General features: G+C 40.6%; 1 protein-coding gene across 16 annotated transcripts in view; it reads left to right on the plus strand.

Moving 5' to 3' along the window:
* LOC121888982 (adhesion G protein-coupled receptor L3-like) overlaps positions 1-19,464 on the plus strand; it is a 244,565-nt gene that overhangs the window by 46,266 nt on the left and 178,835 nt on the right. For 15 of the 16 annotated variants that reach the window (XM_042400642.1, XM_042400643.1, XM_042400644.1 and 12 more), the window contains one exon: positions 4,579-4,661. The gene's annotated coding sequence lies outside the window, so the exon portion shown is untranslated. Of the gene's footprint in view, positions 1-4,578; positions 4,662-10,566; positions 10,680-19,464 lie in introns of all 16 variants that reach the window. The other variant, XM_042400645.1, reaches the window with a different exon arrangement.

The following is a 19,464-nucleotide window of genomic DNA, read 5'->3' on the forward strand; positions in this document are numbered from 1 at the left end:
TTTTTTTTTTTTTTCTTATACGTAGGCAACAATGATAAGCTGGTACTCCAGCCTCAAATGTATTTCAAGAATGCCCAAAAAACGACAATATGCAACTTTTGCCTTGAGGCGGCGCGAGTATTGTTCATCCTGCCCTGCTTTCCTTCAATTGGTCAAATTCATGCCCCAGTGCTTTTCATCTTGATTAGTTGTCTACCTTAAAGCCTGGGGCTGAGGTAACCGCACAGCAACACAGGCTGTGGAGAAGCACACAACGAAATATCACAAAAATATATTAATTGGGTTTTTGTGTCATATTTTGCTTTTCATTTCTGTTCTGTTTGGTAATATTTTCTACTGCTCTCTTTAGGCAGGGAAAACCCTGAGCTAATAATTATTTCATATGCTTTTGATCAAGTGTGTAATTACTTTTTTTTCAGATTAAACATATTGTACTTACATTCAAGTATTTTATACACTTATTTAGATGAAACTAAGTCCACAATGACCAGCTCCAACATCTCGATCTATTCATCAATGTGACTTTGTGAGCTAATTGAGACATACAGTAGAAGTCAGGGCAATGCTAGTTCGCTGCTACAATGCAGAGAATGCATGCACATAAATACAAGAGAAGGATCGCTTAGATTGTTGTAAAATTATATTTACACCTCACCCTTCTCTTCCTATTTTAAGCTAACATGATAAAGGATGATGAAACTCCACATTTTTTATGGAAGAAAGGCACAATTACACCCTACATCATGTTTGGGGTGTGGTCAGACATATGGTCTGTTGCTCCTGTGACCACATTCACCAACGATGTTCAGCACACTGCGCTGTAATGAATCACTTTTGGGAGTGTGAAATCAAATTTGGGTGCAAGTTCGTGGCAGTGAAAGCAGGATACTCTGTCTGTGTTTCATCACTTTGTAATTTAGAAAACACTCCTTCCGCCATGGGAACTAAAAACTCAGTACAGTAGATAATGTGGAAAAGAAAAAGGCCGAATAATTTCTTCCTAGGACTTTTTTTTTTTTTTCTAATGCTATCAGGTTGCCAAATACCTCCTCTTGGGCATTTCAGTAATGGGGAATCTGTCACTTAGCGATCCTGGCAGGCTCCCTTGTCAAGAAAAAATCTTTCACATTACCTCTTTGTTCTCTGTAATACTGACTGGTTGCATATCCTTAGCAGCCAGCGAAAAGTTCATAGCAAGCTAACCCATAACATAAGTACCATTTTTTTTTTTCTGCATCCTTTTTAAATTATGTCAACTAATTGATTAGTCAATTAACATAATATGAATTGGCATCTCTTTTGATTTACAATCAATCAGCTAAGTCATTTTACAGGAAAAATGCCCTTCTTCTCAAGTGACTGTTTGCTTAACTACTTTATTCTCAGTATAGCACAGTATCATGCCAAGTGCTTAACAACGACCCCCTTTACACTTGCTTAATTGCTAATGAGTCAGCTGGAAATATTAATATGTCAGCAGAAGATGGTGTTTTCAACCAACTCATGGAGCTAATGTTAGCTTAATTAGCAAGTTAATACAGTTCAATGAGGAGAGATTCAATTTTTATAAGTGATACTTTTATTGAACATTCATAATAAGGTGAAAATGTGAAAAGTCTTTGGCAATTAGACCCCATTGTCATGTCATTATATTTATAAAGGGGGGAAGTGAAGGCGAGAGTAGAATAGGAGAGTATTTATCATCATCATAAGATGATGGTTGGTGATAAATAAGGGAATGTTGAGATCTGGATGATGAGAATTAAGAGCGGGGCTTCTGGTGATCTCAGACCCCGGGTGTTGACGTGATGAAGTGGAGGTTGAACGGGGTTGAGGACGATTCGCACCGAAAACGACAGCTGACAGTGACGGAGAGAAGAACAGATTTGAAGTTTGGCAGCTGAGACATGATAGGCTGATAGGAATTGTGGTGAGCAGGAGAAGCAGGGGAAAAGAGAGAGACAGAGAGAAAGGAATGAGAATGACTGAATGAGTAATAGATAGTCTTCCTGCTTGAACTTCCTCTAAGCTCCATTTTATAAAATCTGTTAGCGGTGGTCGTCATTTCAGGCGGCGAAACTGACAGTTGCCTGCTAGAAATGTGCCGCTGTTATTGTTGTGAAGTTTGCCAATAGAAGCGAGAGTTAGCAAGAGAGAGGGAGATTGCATATTTGGGTTTTGGACTTTTGTCTAGACAAAAAAAAAAAACTGAAGATGTTATCCTTCAGGAAAAAGTGACAGGAATTTTTCATTATTTTGTGACTGTTTGTAGACCACAACAACTAATTCAGCAAAATTTTAAAAAATAGCAGATTAATTTATAAAGAAAGTTGTCAGTTGCAGCCTTAAACCAAAAACAGGTTTGGTCTGACTTTGGAGGTTACCAGATTTCTCTTTCAAGGATAACACTGAAACCTTGTTGCAAGCTATTTTGTACTCCAGTGTAAACTTAACACAGCCCTGAGTAACTCTACAGTTTCATTAATGAACAACCTTGCATTAATAAGCATCTATCTCACTCAGTATTGGGTCATCCGTGCCTTAGTACTTCAAGCAAATTGCATATCTTTGGAATGAACACGCTAGTATTAAGGGTACAGGGTTACTTTGAATGCCTAGAACTGCCTGGTGTACATTTCTCTGGTCCAAAACCCTTTGAAGATATTTTGGAAGCTTCAGCTCTACTGCCAGTGCTTTAACACTGATGATTATTAGAGAGCAGGTTTGAGTTTGGCTGTGATAGTGAGGAAGATCAGAGAGTCGGGCGTCACTGGATACAGGGGTAAATACGTGCGTGAAGGCAGCATTCAATTTGTAACATTTGCTTTAATGATCATGAATTAGATCTAAACAAAAAAAAGGGGGTCTGGTCTAAGCAGATGATGAAAGCCAAGCGCTGGCCGTTTAAATGTCTGGAATATTACTTTTATTTTCTTTTGTCTCGTGAACTCGGCCTCTCCTTTTTTTCTTTTTTTTTTTTTTTTTTTTTTTTTGCAACAGTTTGTGGTTAGGATTGTTGCAATATGGTGTGATTGTTTTCCTTTCCAAACACTTCCAGGCTCGCTAAATGACTGGCAGATGCTATGTTGACCAAACTAGCTCAGCGGTTCAGCTGAATTGACCTATGGCATCTGCTTTCTCTGCCAAAGTCTCAATTTTGATCAAACATAATGAACAGCAGATTTGATGAAGCATGGAACCTAGCGCTTGTTCGGAAGCCAAGCTCGGTCGTCCATTGTGCCCAGATGATATTTGGAAGTTTGGCAATATAATTGAGATTTTTTTTTTTTTTTTCCTTTTGTAGTATCTCTGCACAGTTTGAAAAAAAAACAAAAAACATTTTCATCAAGGACACATGCACAACATCAAACCTGATGATCACTACAAAAAAAAAAGGGACATGTTTTTCACTCAATTTAGTTTGTCTGTGCTTTGTTAATGACTTATTGACATAAACGTTAATAATTGGGTTGTCTGATATGTGACGGCTTCAATAATAGTAAAAAATTTAAAAAAAAGGTGCAATATCTCCCTCGTTCGCGTTGTAAACAAAGTACTACTGATTAAAACTTTTTAATTATGGCTTATTATTCAAGACCCTGACCTGCCACAGACACAAATTACAAAAGCAGTGGTGCTCATCACTTTTATGATTGCGAGTGAGATTTAATTAGTTTGCATTCAAAGGGGGGGGGGGGGTTTAAGGTGACGTGTTTTTTTGACCCTTGAAGGTGAGGACGGAACAGTTGAATGCAATTTGACTTTACCTCTGTCAAACTCACTAATTCAGCCATAATGAAACATAACCTCTTTACTTGTATGCACTGATTTGATCCCGGCAAAGGTTCATATCGGATACGATGAGTGAAAAATGTAACGAGAGGAGTGACGTGAAGGCTAAAAGAAGGAAAGTGGCCCATGGAAATGATGGATTGATACGAAGGCGAAGAGGCAGAGCAGGAGAGCAAAATGTGAAGGGGGGGGGGTGAACGAGACGGCGCAAAAGGTGACTGGGGGAGGCGGTCATCAAAATGCTAATGTTGTATGGGATATTTACTGCAGAGTGTTAATGCAGTTTAAAACAGGCTCTTTGTCCTGCAGCCTATCACCAAGCCCCTGTTGGGCCCTAATAAATCAACCATTAAAAGCTGATGTGACCTGAATAGCACTTCATACAGCGGCAATCAGGCTCTATCGCCAGTGTGGGAACCAGACAACAGCTGAAAAATTTATGAAGATGCCACTTAATGACGGTCGAGCGAGTAGAGACCAAAATGTAGAACTTGTATCTGAAGCGGCAATGACAAACTGACACATCTGGCATTAAAACACGATTATTTTTAGTAGCTTTTTTTTTTTTTTGGAGTTTTTCTAAATAAATCTATGTCCTACATATGCACAGACCTCTCAGTGGTGACTCACTCATGTTGGCAGACATTAAAAAGTTCCTCCTACTGAACTATTTAATGATGTCCCCTGTCACCTATTTTGAAAGAATAAGTGTTTGCCATGTTTTACAGATGCAAGACTGGGCTTGCTATGTCTCCTAACCTGCTTCCTCTCTCTGTTTTCTTCCAGAACGGAACATGGTTTTATTATCTGGAATGTGATATACAGGATTTTTGAGGAGAACCGTCAAGAAGCACACACCTCGTACCAAGGTATTGAACAATTTTATCACCATTTTTGACAACATCAGATTTGACTTGTGAGGTGAAAGTGTCATGAATACACAATAGACCCTAGATTATGTGCATAAGCAGTTTCCCCCAACACAGCACAGTAACGAAGAGCATTCATGTTGGCCGATTGAGCTTGTTCTTTGTGTGCAATAAGATGTTTATGAAAATTATTCAGGATAGGTACTCATCTTCATATGCAAATCTACGGGACATCACTGGTAAGCCTTTAATTTCTGCCGTCAGCGACAAGGAGGGCTTTTTGGTCGGTAACCATACGTATCTACAGAGCGTGTTTGGATTTCATTCCCTGATGCAAATGATGTTTTCAGTGTAATCATGCAAAAGCGCAGCTGGCTTCCATTTCTCTACGCCTCAAGTCTCTTGCTCCCTGTACCCTCCCCACCAACACCCCCCCACCAACCAACAAAACCTTCACGCACCGAGCTCTTTCTCCTCTCACTGTCTGTTTGTCATTGTTGTCTTCCACAACCCTGTTTGCTCTCTGCTTCTTTTACTTATCTCCTTTTCCTTTCTTCGCTCACTTGTCATGCCTGCTAAAGCCCTCCCCTCCTCATCTAGCCGACACACACACACATATACACACACACACTTCCATCCGCCAACCCTCTCCATACTGAATGGAGCCACTAGCCTCGGTGTCTCCTGTGGTGAGGCTGGATTGAATTCAATTAGGGAGATTGTTTGCCCTCCAGAGTTTACTGATGGGCTCTGTGGATGATAGGTTTGCCTGCCGACGCCCCACAGCCCCCCCCCTTCACTTCTCCTCACTCGCTGCATTCACACCAAACCCGGCAATCCGGCACCACGACACAGGGGGCTATGATGTCGGGGGCGTGTTGTTTGATGAGACTATGAAATATGATCCAGGGAGTCAAGTTGGAGTTACAGATTAATGTGTTTAAGGATTTATCAAAACATTGCGCAGGAAAGTTTTCACGACTATCTTTCGTCGAGGTAAACAGCCGAATACGGCGGTCACGTTACAAAGTAATCCACCAGGAATGTGCCAATGCATGTATGTGACTGGCCGTCACAGTGTGACGTCGGGTTGCATTTTGGCAAAAGTTGAATCCGGTTCAGCTTCTTGCCTGACGGCCGCTGCGTTTTTTTGCTGAGCCCACTCCCGCAGCGTAAACGCACTGCCCCCCATTCAATGAATGGGAGGACTGCCATTTTTCACACATTGCCAGATTTGGTGTGATTGCAGCCTTACACACACACACACACACACCACTACACACAGAAACATACCCTTCTACATCCATCTACCCCGTTTCCCTTCCATCTGACTCAGTGCAACCACCCATCCTTTCCTCTCTTTCCTAACAACTTCCTTGCAGCAGTGCATATTGTTTTTTTTGTGCGTACATTGTTTAAATTGCTTTTCCATCCTGTGTTGATGTTTTTATGCTTTTTTTTTTTTAACAACATTGTATTCAACAAGGATAAGACATAAAAACTGGCACTGTGGGCGAATGTGTCATATCACCTTTTTGATAAGACCACAGAAGCTCATATTCTCTATGGGATTGTTTCTTGAGAACTGATGGGATGGGAGATTTCAAAGGAAAATAATTGGGAACTACATTTGATCTCAATCCCAGCAACAACAGACACATTCCAGGATAATCCCATATTTAGCGATACCCAGTGAATGTGAATTAATTTGCCAATTCTCTAGCATATCCAACACAGTAAATGTTGCTGACATAGGAGTAATGGTCACATTAGTTGCAAGGTGAAAATAGAATCGTGCTGTCATTTGAATAACATTGAGAGCAGCAGGCGGTAGTTGTGCGTGGCGCTGGCTCGAGCTTTTTTAGATATGAAACGTAAATCTGGTCCAGACATAATGGCCTCCGTCTCTTTCCTGTGTGGAAACACATTTCAGTGACTTTTCCTGCAACCCGCTGCTTCCCTCCAGATATCACGCTGTGACTGTGTACTGGTGCTTCTCAGAAATCAGATACTGTATTAGTGCTGAAAGATGTCAAATGAATTAAAAGCCAGGGATCGGTTTGATGATAAATATCCTAATGCAGCCCAACATGAAATTACCAACCTTTATTTGATGCACCTTTTTTTTTGCCTAATTTGTGGTCACCTTGAATTAAGTCTAATCTATTCCAGGGAAATCTTTTTAGGGAGGCAAAAATCATGCTTGATGTACCAAAACAATATTTTTGCAATGATTCTACAGATAACAGAAGCAGAAGTGCCACAGGATGTCTGGGATGACTATGTGAAGGATTTTACTGGGCCAAAATCTATTATTTTAAATAGTAATTTATTTATTTATTGTGTCATGCAGATACAAGTGCTCAGCCCACATGGATTTATAAAACACCAAAACACAGTTGCAGTGGTGGGAAGAAAAAAAAACCCATTACATTGCAAACAAAGAACTTTGTCCTCTGTACCGTGCTCTGCAAATAAAATTCACCACACAAAAGGTCCCTTTCCTGAAACACAGTTTTTTATTATCATTCATCCATAAAATTAATTAGAAATTAAGGACATTTTATTAAATAGTGTAGCCCTTAAATATGTAATGAGCAATAAAACATAAAATGGACTTAATGTCTTAATGGTAATGCCCCTGAACCTAACGTATCTTTAGACTTTTGGATAAATTCTGCCTCACACTAGAGAGTCCACACTAAAGTTGTTTCTCATCAGACAATATGTTTGTAATTTAGGTTTGTACCAAACATCAAGAAACCATCTTTCTTTGTACATCAGGAACAGTTTGTGCTGGGTATCTGTGATCTGTTTTGGAAAAAAAAAGAAGAGAATCGATCATACAAAATAAGCATTTTACCTCACAAATCCACGGGTGTCCATGCAAAATGTCCCAATTAAAAAAATCTCTCTCGTGAGCCTCTGTTCAGGCATATTCATGAGTCTGTTCCAAAGTTGAATCATCTCATATTTATGTCTTGACATTTGGTGGTTCCTGTCCCATATCCCCACTAATGGCCCAAAACTGGTGTAAGTTTATGAACTCTCAAAAATCAAATTGCTTTTTAATGCACAGTGTTATAGCTCACATGTTCACAGAACCCCAAAATGCCAGACACGTAATCTGAAACAGGTGTGTAAGTACAAAATCCCAGATCTTCATATAGTTTGACTCGCTCAGCACTGATCCCAATGACCCACCTGCTGAATTAACTAAAACACAAAAGTATAAAAAACTGCTCCACTACAAAAACCTCTTTTCAGCCTCGTCAGAGAGTATGAACCTCTGCACTCTCCTGCAGTGCTTTGCATACCCAACATGGTTGCCCATTAGCATCCGCCATTCAAGTGTGTTTGACCATAATGGCCAGTGATGATGTTAGCCCTGCCAAGTTTTGGTTCTGTTATCTTAAAGCACTGCCATTTGTTTTTATAGTGTGATCCTGGCCGGACTTCTCGAAATGATGCAAAACAGGTCATTTGAATGGAAAAGGAGTTAAGTCCTTTTGGCTTATGTCAGCAGTGTTCTTGAATTTGAATCCTATCCAGAGGTAGTTGACTTTGCCTTTGTTGATGCGTCCTGTTACTCGGGCAACTACAGTCGGCACCGAAACGGCCTGGCTCGAGGATACCATGCGGAGCATCAGAACCCTCTAAGTGACCGAATTATTTAAAAGGCACACATTGCTTGATGTAGTGGCAGATAATAAAAAAACGTGTTGAGCCTGTGTGCAAATTGCTTGTTGTCTTGACGACATGCACCCTGAGGGAAATATATTTGCTCAGACATGTTTGCGGTCATTCGGTCTCAATAGGAGCAGAGTTCATGTGAGAACACGCAGCAACATGCAACTGCATGAAAACATCACGTAGGCCTCTGATACACACTCACATATATATAAACTGTGAGAAAAGATGAATATCGTGCAAAAATATGATGTGTTTATGTGCTGGATTTGCTAAATTATCTGCATATTGTTTTTTTAACCTCAAAGAACTCATATACATTAATTATGTGTTTTCAGAATCGTTAAGGAATACTATCAATTAGGCTTATTTGTGTATTGCTGCCTGTTTTTGTATAAATTAAAGGAAGATTCACACAAAAAGTCGCCACACTTGGACATTTGTTTACTTTAGTTTGAGCTACTATTTTTTTCTGAACATACGGCAGCTGTAACTTCAATTATTCAGTGTTGTTGAGTTCCTTATATGTATCTGTGTGTGTGTGCTTGATTAGCATATGAGTGTATGTCAGCTACATACAGCGCATGTACTTCTGCTTATCGTTGTGTCTGCTGAGACATTGCGTGCCCACCCCCTCCACCCTTCTTCCGATATAATATTTATGTCCTCAGTGGCCCTCCATCATTCTCTTGAACTGCATTATCATGATAAAAAAAAATAAGTTTCTGCATGCATGCATTTTAAGTCCAGCAAATTATTTATCTCACTAAATAAAGAATACTGACATACCCCGCGCTGACACATTCTTTAGAAATCAATATCTTTAGCTGCTGTTATTTCAAACATTAAAAGATGCTAACGCTAGGCTTCTAGAAAAATACACTTTTGTAAGCATTCGTAGTTTTTCTCTCTCCCAAACTATCTCACACACACAAACATCGTGTATCGCCTGTCACCACACACCTTGTCAGTCCCAGAGGGCTATGCGGATGAACGTTTCAATTGTCTTGATTGGTAGCGGTAAGAGTCCCTTCGACCATGTTGCCCCCCCCCTGAGTCTGACAGAGAGAACGGTAAATTTGGACAGAGCTATTTCAGTATGAGAAGGGGTTACTGGGATGTTAGTGCCCGAGTGTCTTGTCATGTGCCCGGGCCTCCTCTCCTGATACCTGCCCTGACAGTTCCGGCGTCTTAATAAAACAACACCCTTGACAGCGAACTCACACGGCAGCTCCAGTGGTCTCTCTCCATCATCTTCTCGCCAGCCCTTCCGCTCCTTCCACTCCCACTGTGTCTCCCTATTGCTCCCCTCCTCTCCGTGACCGTTTATGCTAATGTAAACGAACAGGACGATCTGTTGATGACGATTAGATTCAAGCGCTGCGTGCACCTCTGGGGGCTATGCTGATATCATCTGACATGACAGACGAATCCAAAGCAGCAATGGCCCTAATTTGAAAGGCACTGATGTTATTTGAGCTCCAAGGCATTGGGCTAGAGATATTGTAAGTAGACTGAAGTCGGTATTTACAGTCACATGCTGATGTAGTGGAAGCCATTCAAATGTATCTATTCCACAAGGATGCCCGCTAACTCGGAAGAGTTTTTCCTTTTTGGTTTTTGTAGCATTGAGTCTCCCTTGAACTCGCACTGCACCCCGTCCAAAGCTTCAGCTCCAGCAAGGTGTGCGGCTCTAATCAGCCCTGTTTGATGTGCGAAGGCAGCGGGCTTTACGGAGGAGCCAAGATCTCTTAGGACATTAAGGGGAGAGGAGAAGAAGGAGAGAAAGAGATTACTGCTGGTCTTTTTATAGAGGATCACTCCATCTTGTCCTTTTTAGCTCACTCATTAGTCCTCGCTTCCCCCCGGAGGGTGATTCTCTCTTTTCTGTCTCTCACCAAGACCAAGGCCACTTCCTTCACTTTGGCAAGGAACTTGTCTGGCGAGCAGTTAACCAAATATGATTCTCTAGCCCTTTCTGTCATTATCAAGTCACAGTCACAAAATGAGCTTGTGTGGTCAGAGCTACTCCCCGTTCTGGCAGGTATGGAAGAAAAAAAAAAAATCAGCCCAGAAGGGGGGAAAGAGAGACAGATGAATAATGATTGCACACGCTTTCCTTTGTTGCCAGCAGAGGTTGTGGAGCCCCATGACATGCCTTTTCTTCATTTTCTTCCCCCAATTCCCCTCTATTTCCCTCCCTCCCTTTGGCTAGTACCTGTGAAATCAGACATCCCTCTGCGCCCGTCAAAAAATAACCAACACTCTGCCACTCTGCAACTAGCTGTCAGGGGAGTTCACTGTCTGACATCCGGCGTACACGCTGAGGTAATCAGAAGTTGTCAAATGTGAAGTGTCCTCTGCTATAACTGAACGGTGTGCAGCGTTTTTGCCTGTCCAACGTCGGAGCATTGGCTACAGTATAAGTGTACTAATGGCCTCTTTATCAACAGGGATCATTAAATAATGTCCTGCGACTGCATATTTGGCAGCAAAATTGTTGTTTAGGAGAGAAAAATGGAGACACAGATGGATAATAGGAGCTTGTTGTCACTGCCAGCCTTAGCAGCTAACCCAGTCGTGTGATGGAGGGCTTTCACACACTTTCATGACCTCTTATGATTATACATCGTTTTCAAGTACACCGAATGCTGTTCCTTTTACATATTCCCAAGTGGTCCATGAAAATTTAATTTACATATTTGTTCTCCATATGCACAGCCCGCTCCGTAGCCCCCTCCGAGAGGGAAGCGCATGTCTTATAAAAACGCAAGCAGAGAAATTATTGATTTGCATCTGTTTATCCGGGATGAAGCAGGGCACCTCCCTCCTGTCAGCCCCGCAGTCTGCGTTTTGAAGATCCCGAAGGTGCCATCACACCCGTCTGTCCTTTTTACGGTGGCTCTAAACCACGGACAGGGGCTGCAATCTGTTTCCGCCCTCCCTTGAATTTTATTTACAGCCCCAGCCTGGCAATAAAGCCTAAAATTTACGACTTACTTTTTAATTAGAAATAATGTCTTGTAGAGTTTCAGTGATGGATGGTTTAATCAATATATAGACCGAGGCTGGCCCAATGATGAACGTCACTATTGACAGCGTGCAGAGTAGCCTAACTTAACACTTTGTCTTTCAAAGAAATATGTAGTGTTTTGTTTGGTGATGGAAACAGTACACGGTCCCTTTCTGTGTCTCTCGTCATTCTTTCTCCTTCCATTTCGCTGTCTCTCACTACTCTGTCAACGCTTCGATTCTTTTTTTTTCCTCAACAGGCAGTGTTTTCTCTAGAATGAATCAACTTCCTCTGTCACACCATATTTAGGCAATTATTTTACCTCACTGAAACCCCATTGTGTCGTGTGTCACATTCGCTCAGGTTTTAATAAAATAAGTGCTGAAGGTTGGGTTCTCTTGAATGGAAACCGAAGCCAGGAGGAATGCAATTCTCAAATAGGTAGATATTTTTTTAGTGGGTGAAGATTTATTTTCCTGAAGTTCAGAGAAAAGAGAGAGCAGAAAGGATTTTTTCAAGTAGAATAATTAAATAGGAATCAAGTCAATGGGATTTGTTTCCTGGCTCTGTGGTTGATTGCGTAATATACACCGGGGATGGAATTATGGCACTTGACAACTGAAGTTCAATTTTGTCACTTGTGGCTTATTGTGAAGTGCTCACACGCGGCTGTGCAGAACTCTGTGTGGCTTTTAATTTACCAGACAATGCCAAACAGTGATCAGACAAGGGGAATGTGTTAAATGTGACTGTCACTGAATGAAAAATTCAATCTGTTTCGCAGACAAATTTCACTACAGTTGTCAGTGTTGTGAAGGCTTTAAAGAAATCTAAGACTGTCGCTTGTGGTTTGTATAGTTGCACACAGGACTGCAACTGTCATTTTTGCAATCATGTAACTGGTCTGACCTCAGAGTCCAAATATCCCCTCAGACATCATGTTACACGCTGTAATCGATATACCATTTGTACGGTAAAGTTGCATGTTGCGGCAACACTGCTTACTTGGAAGCAGAGAATGGTGCTTCAAAATGAAAGTGATATTCTGGAAATTAGCCACGTTTCAAAGTAACATTTTCATTGGTGTTTTTTTGATGAAGTTGACCCACTCAAAACCCACTTAGAATGGACTAGTGCTCTGCTTTTGGACTGCGACCAACCAGTTGGGAGCCACTGACTCAGTCTATTAAAATGAAAAATGGAATAATGCTCACCAAAATTTCAGAGAACCATTAGAAGTGATATCTGCAAATTTCAGTTTCAGTTCAGAACTCAAACATACTTACTTTACAGTGATATAACAAAGAAAAAAGATCAAAATCCTCACAGTTTAGACTTATCAATTAATCGACTAACCATTTCAGCCCTAATTTTTCATATTTCTGCCATAATGGTGACTTTCAAGCCCCTATCTGTGTATTTGAAAATTTTGAACACTGATAACTCTTATTGGTAGTGTCAAAAAAGAGGCATTGGTAGACAGATATGCGCTGGAAGCAACACAGACTGCATTAGTTTTCACTGGGGTTTCATTTTTCTACACACAAAAACCATACTGTGAGAATAATTTGTAATATGGGATCATCGCATAAAAATTCTGTACAGAGGTACTTGAAAACAATAAAATGAAAAGCCCTCAAAAGCCCTCTACAGTATGTGTTAAGCATAAGAATATTTTACAGGCAAAGTTAATAAAGTTAATACTTAAACACTCTAAGAAACAAGCCCGAAGGGGAATTAATAAGTGCCTAGAATGTTTGTGTCCATCCCTCGTTGTCACAAACTAACAGTTGTGTTGATTTTGACTGTAAAACAACAAAGAAATGGACTGATACGCCAGCAGTAAGGGCATTGCTTCTAAAGGACTTCATACTTGCTGGTTGGACCACCTACCTTAAAGAAAACGCTAATAGACAGGATAATCTTATCCATACGCACACACACAGACAAGCACACACACCAACATAATACCACCTGTCCTCTAAGACCAAGCACAATACCTTTCTTTCTCATTGATTAGTCTAGCATTCACTGCCCAGGGCAGGTAGAGGCCTTAATAATGACTTTATGCTTTGTTTTCATGGTCTTTGGAATAGAATAACCATGGATGACATGGATCCCAAGCTATGAGTCCCTCTAGTCAATGGTTAACTGTTCAGCGGCGATTCAAAGCATCCGGCCTCTGTCGCAACTGACCGCACTCCTGTAGATCTTGACCTGGGTATGTTTTCTTCACCCCCCCGCTCCTCCCCCCCAGCCTCATTTCCACTCTTTTTTTTCCATCCCCTCCTTCTGCTGGCATGTCTTAGCTTATCTACCTCCTTTGTGCAACATAAGCTTGTAGATAAGCAGTATATTGGGCCGGGTTACTCATGTCTGTCTTGTTCATTCATCAGAATCCTCTAATTCCCCCCAGAAACCTATTTCCCAGACTGCAGGTGGCCCGTGTTGTAACACCGAGGGCACGCCTGATCTCTCCAAAACAAGCATAGACATTTAGTCACCGCTGCAGCTTTTGTATTCCCTACGAGTGCCGGTAATGCCCCAATATGTATGTGCACTGCGAGTGTACACATGACTAATCTCAGAGACAGTGTAAAAACATGCCACTGATAGGTACGCAGCTTTAGCCGAGATTAGCCATGAAGTCAGGAATTATTCATTTGTTGTATTTGCCCCCTCCCTATTCGTGGCTGACAGATATGTGGCACGCACAAAGTAAACAGAATCCTACCGGGATCTTTAACCGTAGTTACCCATAAGCCCTAAAGTCCACAGGTGTTTCCAGTTGTGCTACGCCTTCAAAATGCGTAGCCTGCAGCAAGCTTTAGCTTGTCTTTTTCAAAGAATGACCCAGTTCTTACAATACCATGACATGTGGTAGAGTAACATTCATTGGGAAAGAACGATACAGAACTGAATAAGAGTAATGTCATGAGACTCCGGCTGGTCCTTTTCACCGGTCAGGGTCACTGCCAACCATGATCTCTGTTCTGGGCAGTTAATTAGGAATTAGAACATGGCATGACCCGCAGGATGTTCTCCATGGTTAGAATAATGAACACCTGGAAATGGCAAGGAGCAAGTGTGTGGGAAAGAAAAAAATCGTTTGGCTTGTGCACAAGTCATTCCATTAAGACTTTTGAACTCCTATGGCCTTTATAATTACACTTCAGCATTTTTCCCTCCCTGTCTTCCTACATGAAAGTATTATTGTTTTATTCACTTTGAACGATTTATGGGTATGAGGTAGTGTTCCCCATCGCTGGATAAATTGGATTCCAATTTGACTCGTGATCTATGGTAAAATACAGTTAGCAATACATTGAAATTTATTAGGCACAGATTGAATTTAATGCAATCTTATCCGGTGCCAATGGAATTATATGAAAAACCAATTTAACTCAATTCACTCTTTACATTAATGAGATTGTTGTAATTTAATAATTTGATGATTCTTTCAGGTTTGCCTGATTGTTTAGCATCATTCCTTAATTATATTAAGAAATCTATCAGGCGACCTATTGAAAGGTGCACAGTTACTTATTGCTGTTGAAGACCATAAAAAAAGCCTTTCTTGACCGCCATATTTCATAATGTCATTTCAAATGCGCCTGTAAGAGAAATGAAGTAAAAATACAATTCTAGAAATGTATGACCTGAGATAATTCAAGTATAGAAAAAGAAAATGCATAGTTTTCAGCATAGCCTAACTATAGGTTTTTGTTGATTTCGGCATCGCCTGATTTTTTTATCTAGCATTCCATTTGTATTGTCAAAACAAAGACTGTCTCAGTGTTGTTTGTGTATTCAGAGCAGAATGCAGCACAGGTGGAGCGTGGGTTCCACAGCTAAAAATACAGACCCTAAAAATTACATATACATGCTTTCTTAAAAAAAAAAAAAAAAAAGAAAAGAAAAAATCCAATTTAACCTATAATTATCGTATTGCTTTTCTGGTGCAGCTGGTGTGTTCATGTGGGGCGACAGCAATTTTAAAATTCTCCCAATGCATAAGGCTTAGTTTTGCTCCCGTCTGCCATATCATAATCATTTGGCCCAATGCCTTGATTCGAATTGGTGAATTGTTACACCCTGACTTGGTAGAGTATGATACATCTGCTCACAGGCCACATTATTTTATCAGCAGCATTTGCAGGTCACAGTGCAGTGCAGAAGGTGGTGTTTTTCCCCCCCCTCTGTCTGTGCTGGCAGCGAGTACGCCCCAGTACACACAGTCCCTAGATGCAGTCTGGCAGGCCTAGTGAATCATCTTCCCGTCACAGGTGGTGGAAATACAACAGCGGGATTGGCAGTCCAAAGGTGGCGTCTGGCCCGTTGTTGAGTGAGGTGTTTGGCTTGCTTCCGCTGGAAATGAGGATATGTCATATTTTTTCTTGCGAGAGAGGGAAAGTAGTCGTACAAGTTTCTCTTTATCTTTCCGCTCATAAAAAGGAAACCAGCAATAATGTGGATTTGACTGAAACTATTTACGGGATTATACATTAATTTCCAAACATATTTAGAATCAGTCTGCTGTTCTAACCTTAACCCTAACCCTGATTGTTTGTTAGTGCTCTTGCATGTCTTTCAGTGTGGGTGTGCTTTTCTTGCATTCGTCATGTGTGTTTGAGAGGTTGTTTCATCTGGGCTCTTGTAGGAAGGTGGTTGCGAGGGCCGCTGATCAAAGGCAGAATCCTCGGGGCCAACAAGGGCCCAGCGCAAGCAGCAGATGTTTCCCATCTCTGTTAGCGCCTCAGATAGAGCTATCCTTATTTAACCGTCTCCGGCTAATGGCCCTCGCCTGGTGTCAGATACACCAGATCGCTTTTCTTCTCTTTTGTGTGCGCAACGTGGGACAGAACGCAAAACGCTGGGGATCTTGTTCCTCTGTGACACTCTCATTGTGCTCCTCTGTGAATTTTTGGCCAGAAAAATTCCTTTCACGGTAATTGGGTGTGAATGAAACACTTGTGTTTGTCTATTGTCTACAGTGCTATCTCGCATTCAGGTCAGTGGTTAAACAAGCCAAGAGAGAGGGCAGGAAAGGGTTGGGGAAAAACTGGGTCGTCGGTTCGTAGGTAGTGCAAAGTGAAAGGGATCAAGAGAATATTTTGCAAGGAGAGAACAGAGTGTGAGGAAAATGACAAAAAAAATGTGTCTATTGTAGCTCGCAGACAATGAGTGAAGCAAAGAAAATAGCTCCAAAAAGCAAGAAAGGAGAAGCACTTTTCAGGAATAGCAGGCAACAGATATGTGTGAATAAAAACAACGTGAAAACTAGAGTGTTGGTAAAAAAAAAAAGGGGATACAAAGCGGACAAGAATATCAGTGTAATATAAACAGCTAGCTTAGGTCCAGGTTCTTCATATGGCGTGCAGGAGATTGATTGAGAGATTTGGTGGGCCTAATTGTGCTGCACCATCTGCCCAAGTTACAGAACCTGCCAGGCATGTGACAGTTTCCAACAGGCTCACTGACGAGCAGATGTGTGCAGGAGTGTGTACACGAGCGAACGCGTGTGTGTCTTTGTGTGTGTGTGTGTGTGTGTATTTAAGCACGTCAGACTCTCGTTACTTTGTGATCACATCTTTTTTCAGGGAATTAAGACAAGAATTCCTGTCTTGAATTACAGAGAAGTGACAAATGCAAATGCACATTGTGGATTTTTTTTTTTTTTTTTTTACATAATTATATCTCCCTATGAGTAGCTGCTGTGGTACTTTGTTACATCTTTCATTATTTGTGCGATCTATCAGTATTGTTGAAGTGGTCATTGTTGCTGTCAGTATTGTTATTGATACAAGAGCCTGACAAATGTCATAGGCACCGAATGAATTTCCATAAATCAATCATCCATTTCCCTCCCTCAATTACGCAATGAAACAGATCACCAGTGGAATTAAACAAAAGACTCTGACAAAATGTTCTGCACAATACATGTATACTAATTCCGCCAGTAAATTGATTTTGTATTCAATGAGATGGCCAACAAGGGAATGTATTTCTAACCAAAAATGCGATCATCACATGTTTTTAACAAGGCAGCATCTGATAATCCTCTGGAAAGTCCTTCTACATGAAATGACCACTGAGATTTGTAGTTTTAAAGGAATAGTTTGACGTTTTGGGAAATACACTTGCTTAGATTTAGATGAGAAGATAGATACTACACCAGTAAATATGAAGCTACCTAAATATGAAGCTACAACCTGCAGCCGTTAAGCAAAGCCTTGAAACTGGGAGAACCAGCAATAGCACCTCCAATTAGCATCTATATCCTTTATATCTTAGTCTAGCTGTTTCCCTGTATCCAGTCTCCATGCTAAGCTAACCTAGCTGAGCTGCTGGCTCCAGCTGCATTCTTACCATACAAAAATTAGTATGGTATTGATCTTCTCATCTAACTCTTAGTAAGAAAACGAATAAGCGTGTTTCTCAAAACGTCTACTTTTTCCTTTAAGAATTAAGTATTATCCTTTGAGACCACCAAAATATGCCACACCTCCAGTACATACCAACCAATTCTCAAATGGCGAATATAGTTTGAGTACTGAAAAATCCAACCACAAAAATCAGTATAATCAGTACAATTCAACAGTCAGTAATATTTTGTGCTAGAGACTGAATGAATAAAAAAAAAAACCCAGGGTTGAATCAGTAATGGCTTGGCAATCTTCAACAATGTCACTAAAAGGTGATGTAAACAAAGACTCTGAACCTTTCAAGGCCAAAATCTCTCCACAGACACTTGCGTGCATTAAAACAAACAAAAGGAAGCTGTTCCATTAATGAAGCGACGCTGCTCTCTGCTTACAAATACAAATAAGTGATAGGATTTGCCTGAAATTGGACACCTTTGTCTTGCCAGAGGGGGGGGGGGCACTGGATTAGCAAATACGGTAATTGCATTTGCATATCAAATCACAAACAACTATCCTTCTGCTGCTTTGTCCATGGAAGGGCTTTGATTTGGCTTTTCCATCTCCTCATTTTCTGTCTGATTTAGAAACCTTTTAACTATCAAAGTGTTTTATATCATTACTATTATATTACTATTATAAATGAATCATAATGGCATCTTTTCTTTATATAAGAATTGACATATTTCAGTTATGTTATGAAAGGCAGTTGTTCGACAGTCAGTTCATGGCTTTTGAAAAATACAGTTTCCAAGATTTTCATTCATTGCTCGTTATAAAATCCATCTGAACTCTGTTGTTCCCAGCGTGAATGTTTAACAGCCTTTATTCATTGAGTTATCAAGCCACAGTATCTGCAGCAAAAAAAACAAACAAACAAACAAAAATACATGGAATCCTTGTAAATGTCTAACAGCCATCCAAGCCACTAAACACGACAATAAAGTAATGGTTGGTTAATTTACACACCAGGCTAGAGATTGCGTTGGTGCCAGTCCTGCAAAATGATGTTAAAATCTGACAGTTAGAGCAATAATTGCTTAAACATGAAAGTGAAATGCATCCTCAAACGGAAGCCGGTGAAAAGTCGAGCTGTTGAACTGCAGACCAGAAAAGAGAAAAAGGTCTCCTATTGTTGTCATATTTGTGTCTTTCATGATGTTCTGCAACCCAGTCTCCTCTCCTTGATTTGGCCACAGACGACGAGGGACGTTGACATGTGTTTCATATTCTGCATGCTCGTATCCCCCAAGTCCCTCTCGTAATTATTATTCAGTAGATGCACTATTTGGCACAAGGACAAAAGTTTGCATAATTTATGCAAGGCCGTCATCAATTTTTGAAAAATGACCCCGGCTTTTTCTTGTGCTTTTAACTAAATAGATGTACTTCAGCCCGGACATAAAACGACCGCAAGGAACAGAGAAAACTTTATTTATATCTTTACCTAAACTTTGAACCAATGCAACACTTTATAGAATATATTAGGGTTGCTATGTCCAGCTAAAATAAATTCTACTTCATTTTACCCGTTCTCCTGAGCCGACTATGCTCTCCCATTGGGATAACACTACTAAAGTATATGAAAAATTCAAAAATAATACATCGTAAGGCATCTTTTTTTTTCTGCCTCCTGAAGAAGTCGGCTTCTCAGATAAAGTATTTGGAGATGATGAGC

This window comes from Thunnus maccoyii, chromosome 22 (genome assembly GCF_910596095.1).
Source record: "Thunnus maccoyii chromosome 22, fThuMac1.1, whole genome shotgun sequence".
Taxonomy (NCBI): Eukaryota; Metazoa; Chordata; class Actinopteri; order Scombriformes; family Scombridae; genus Thunnus; species Thunnus maccoyii.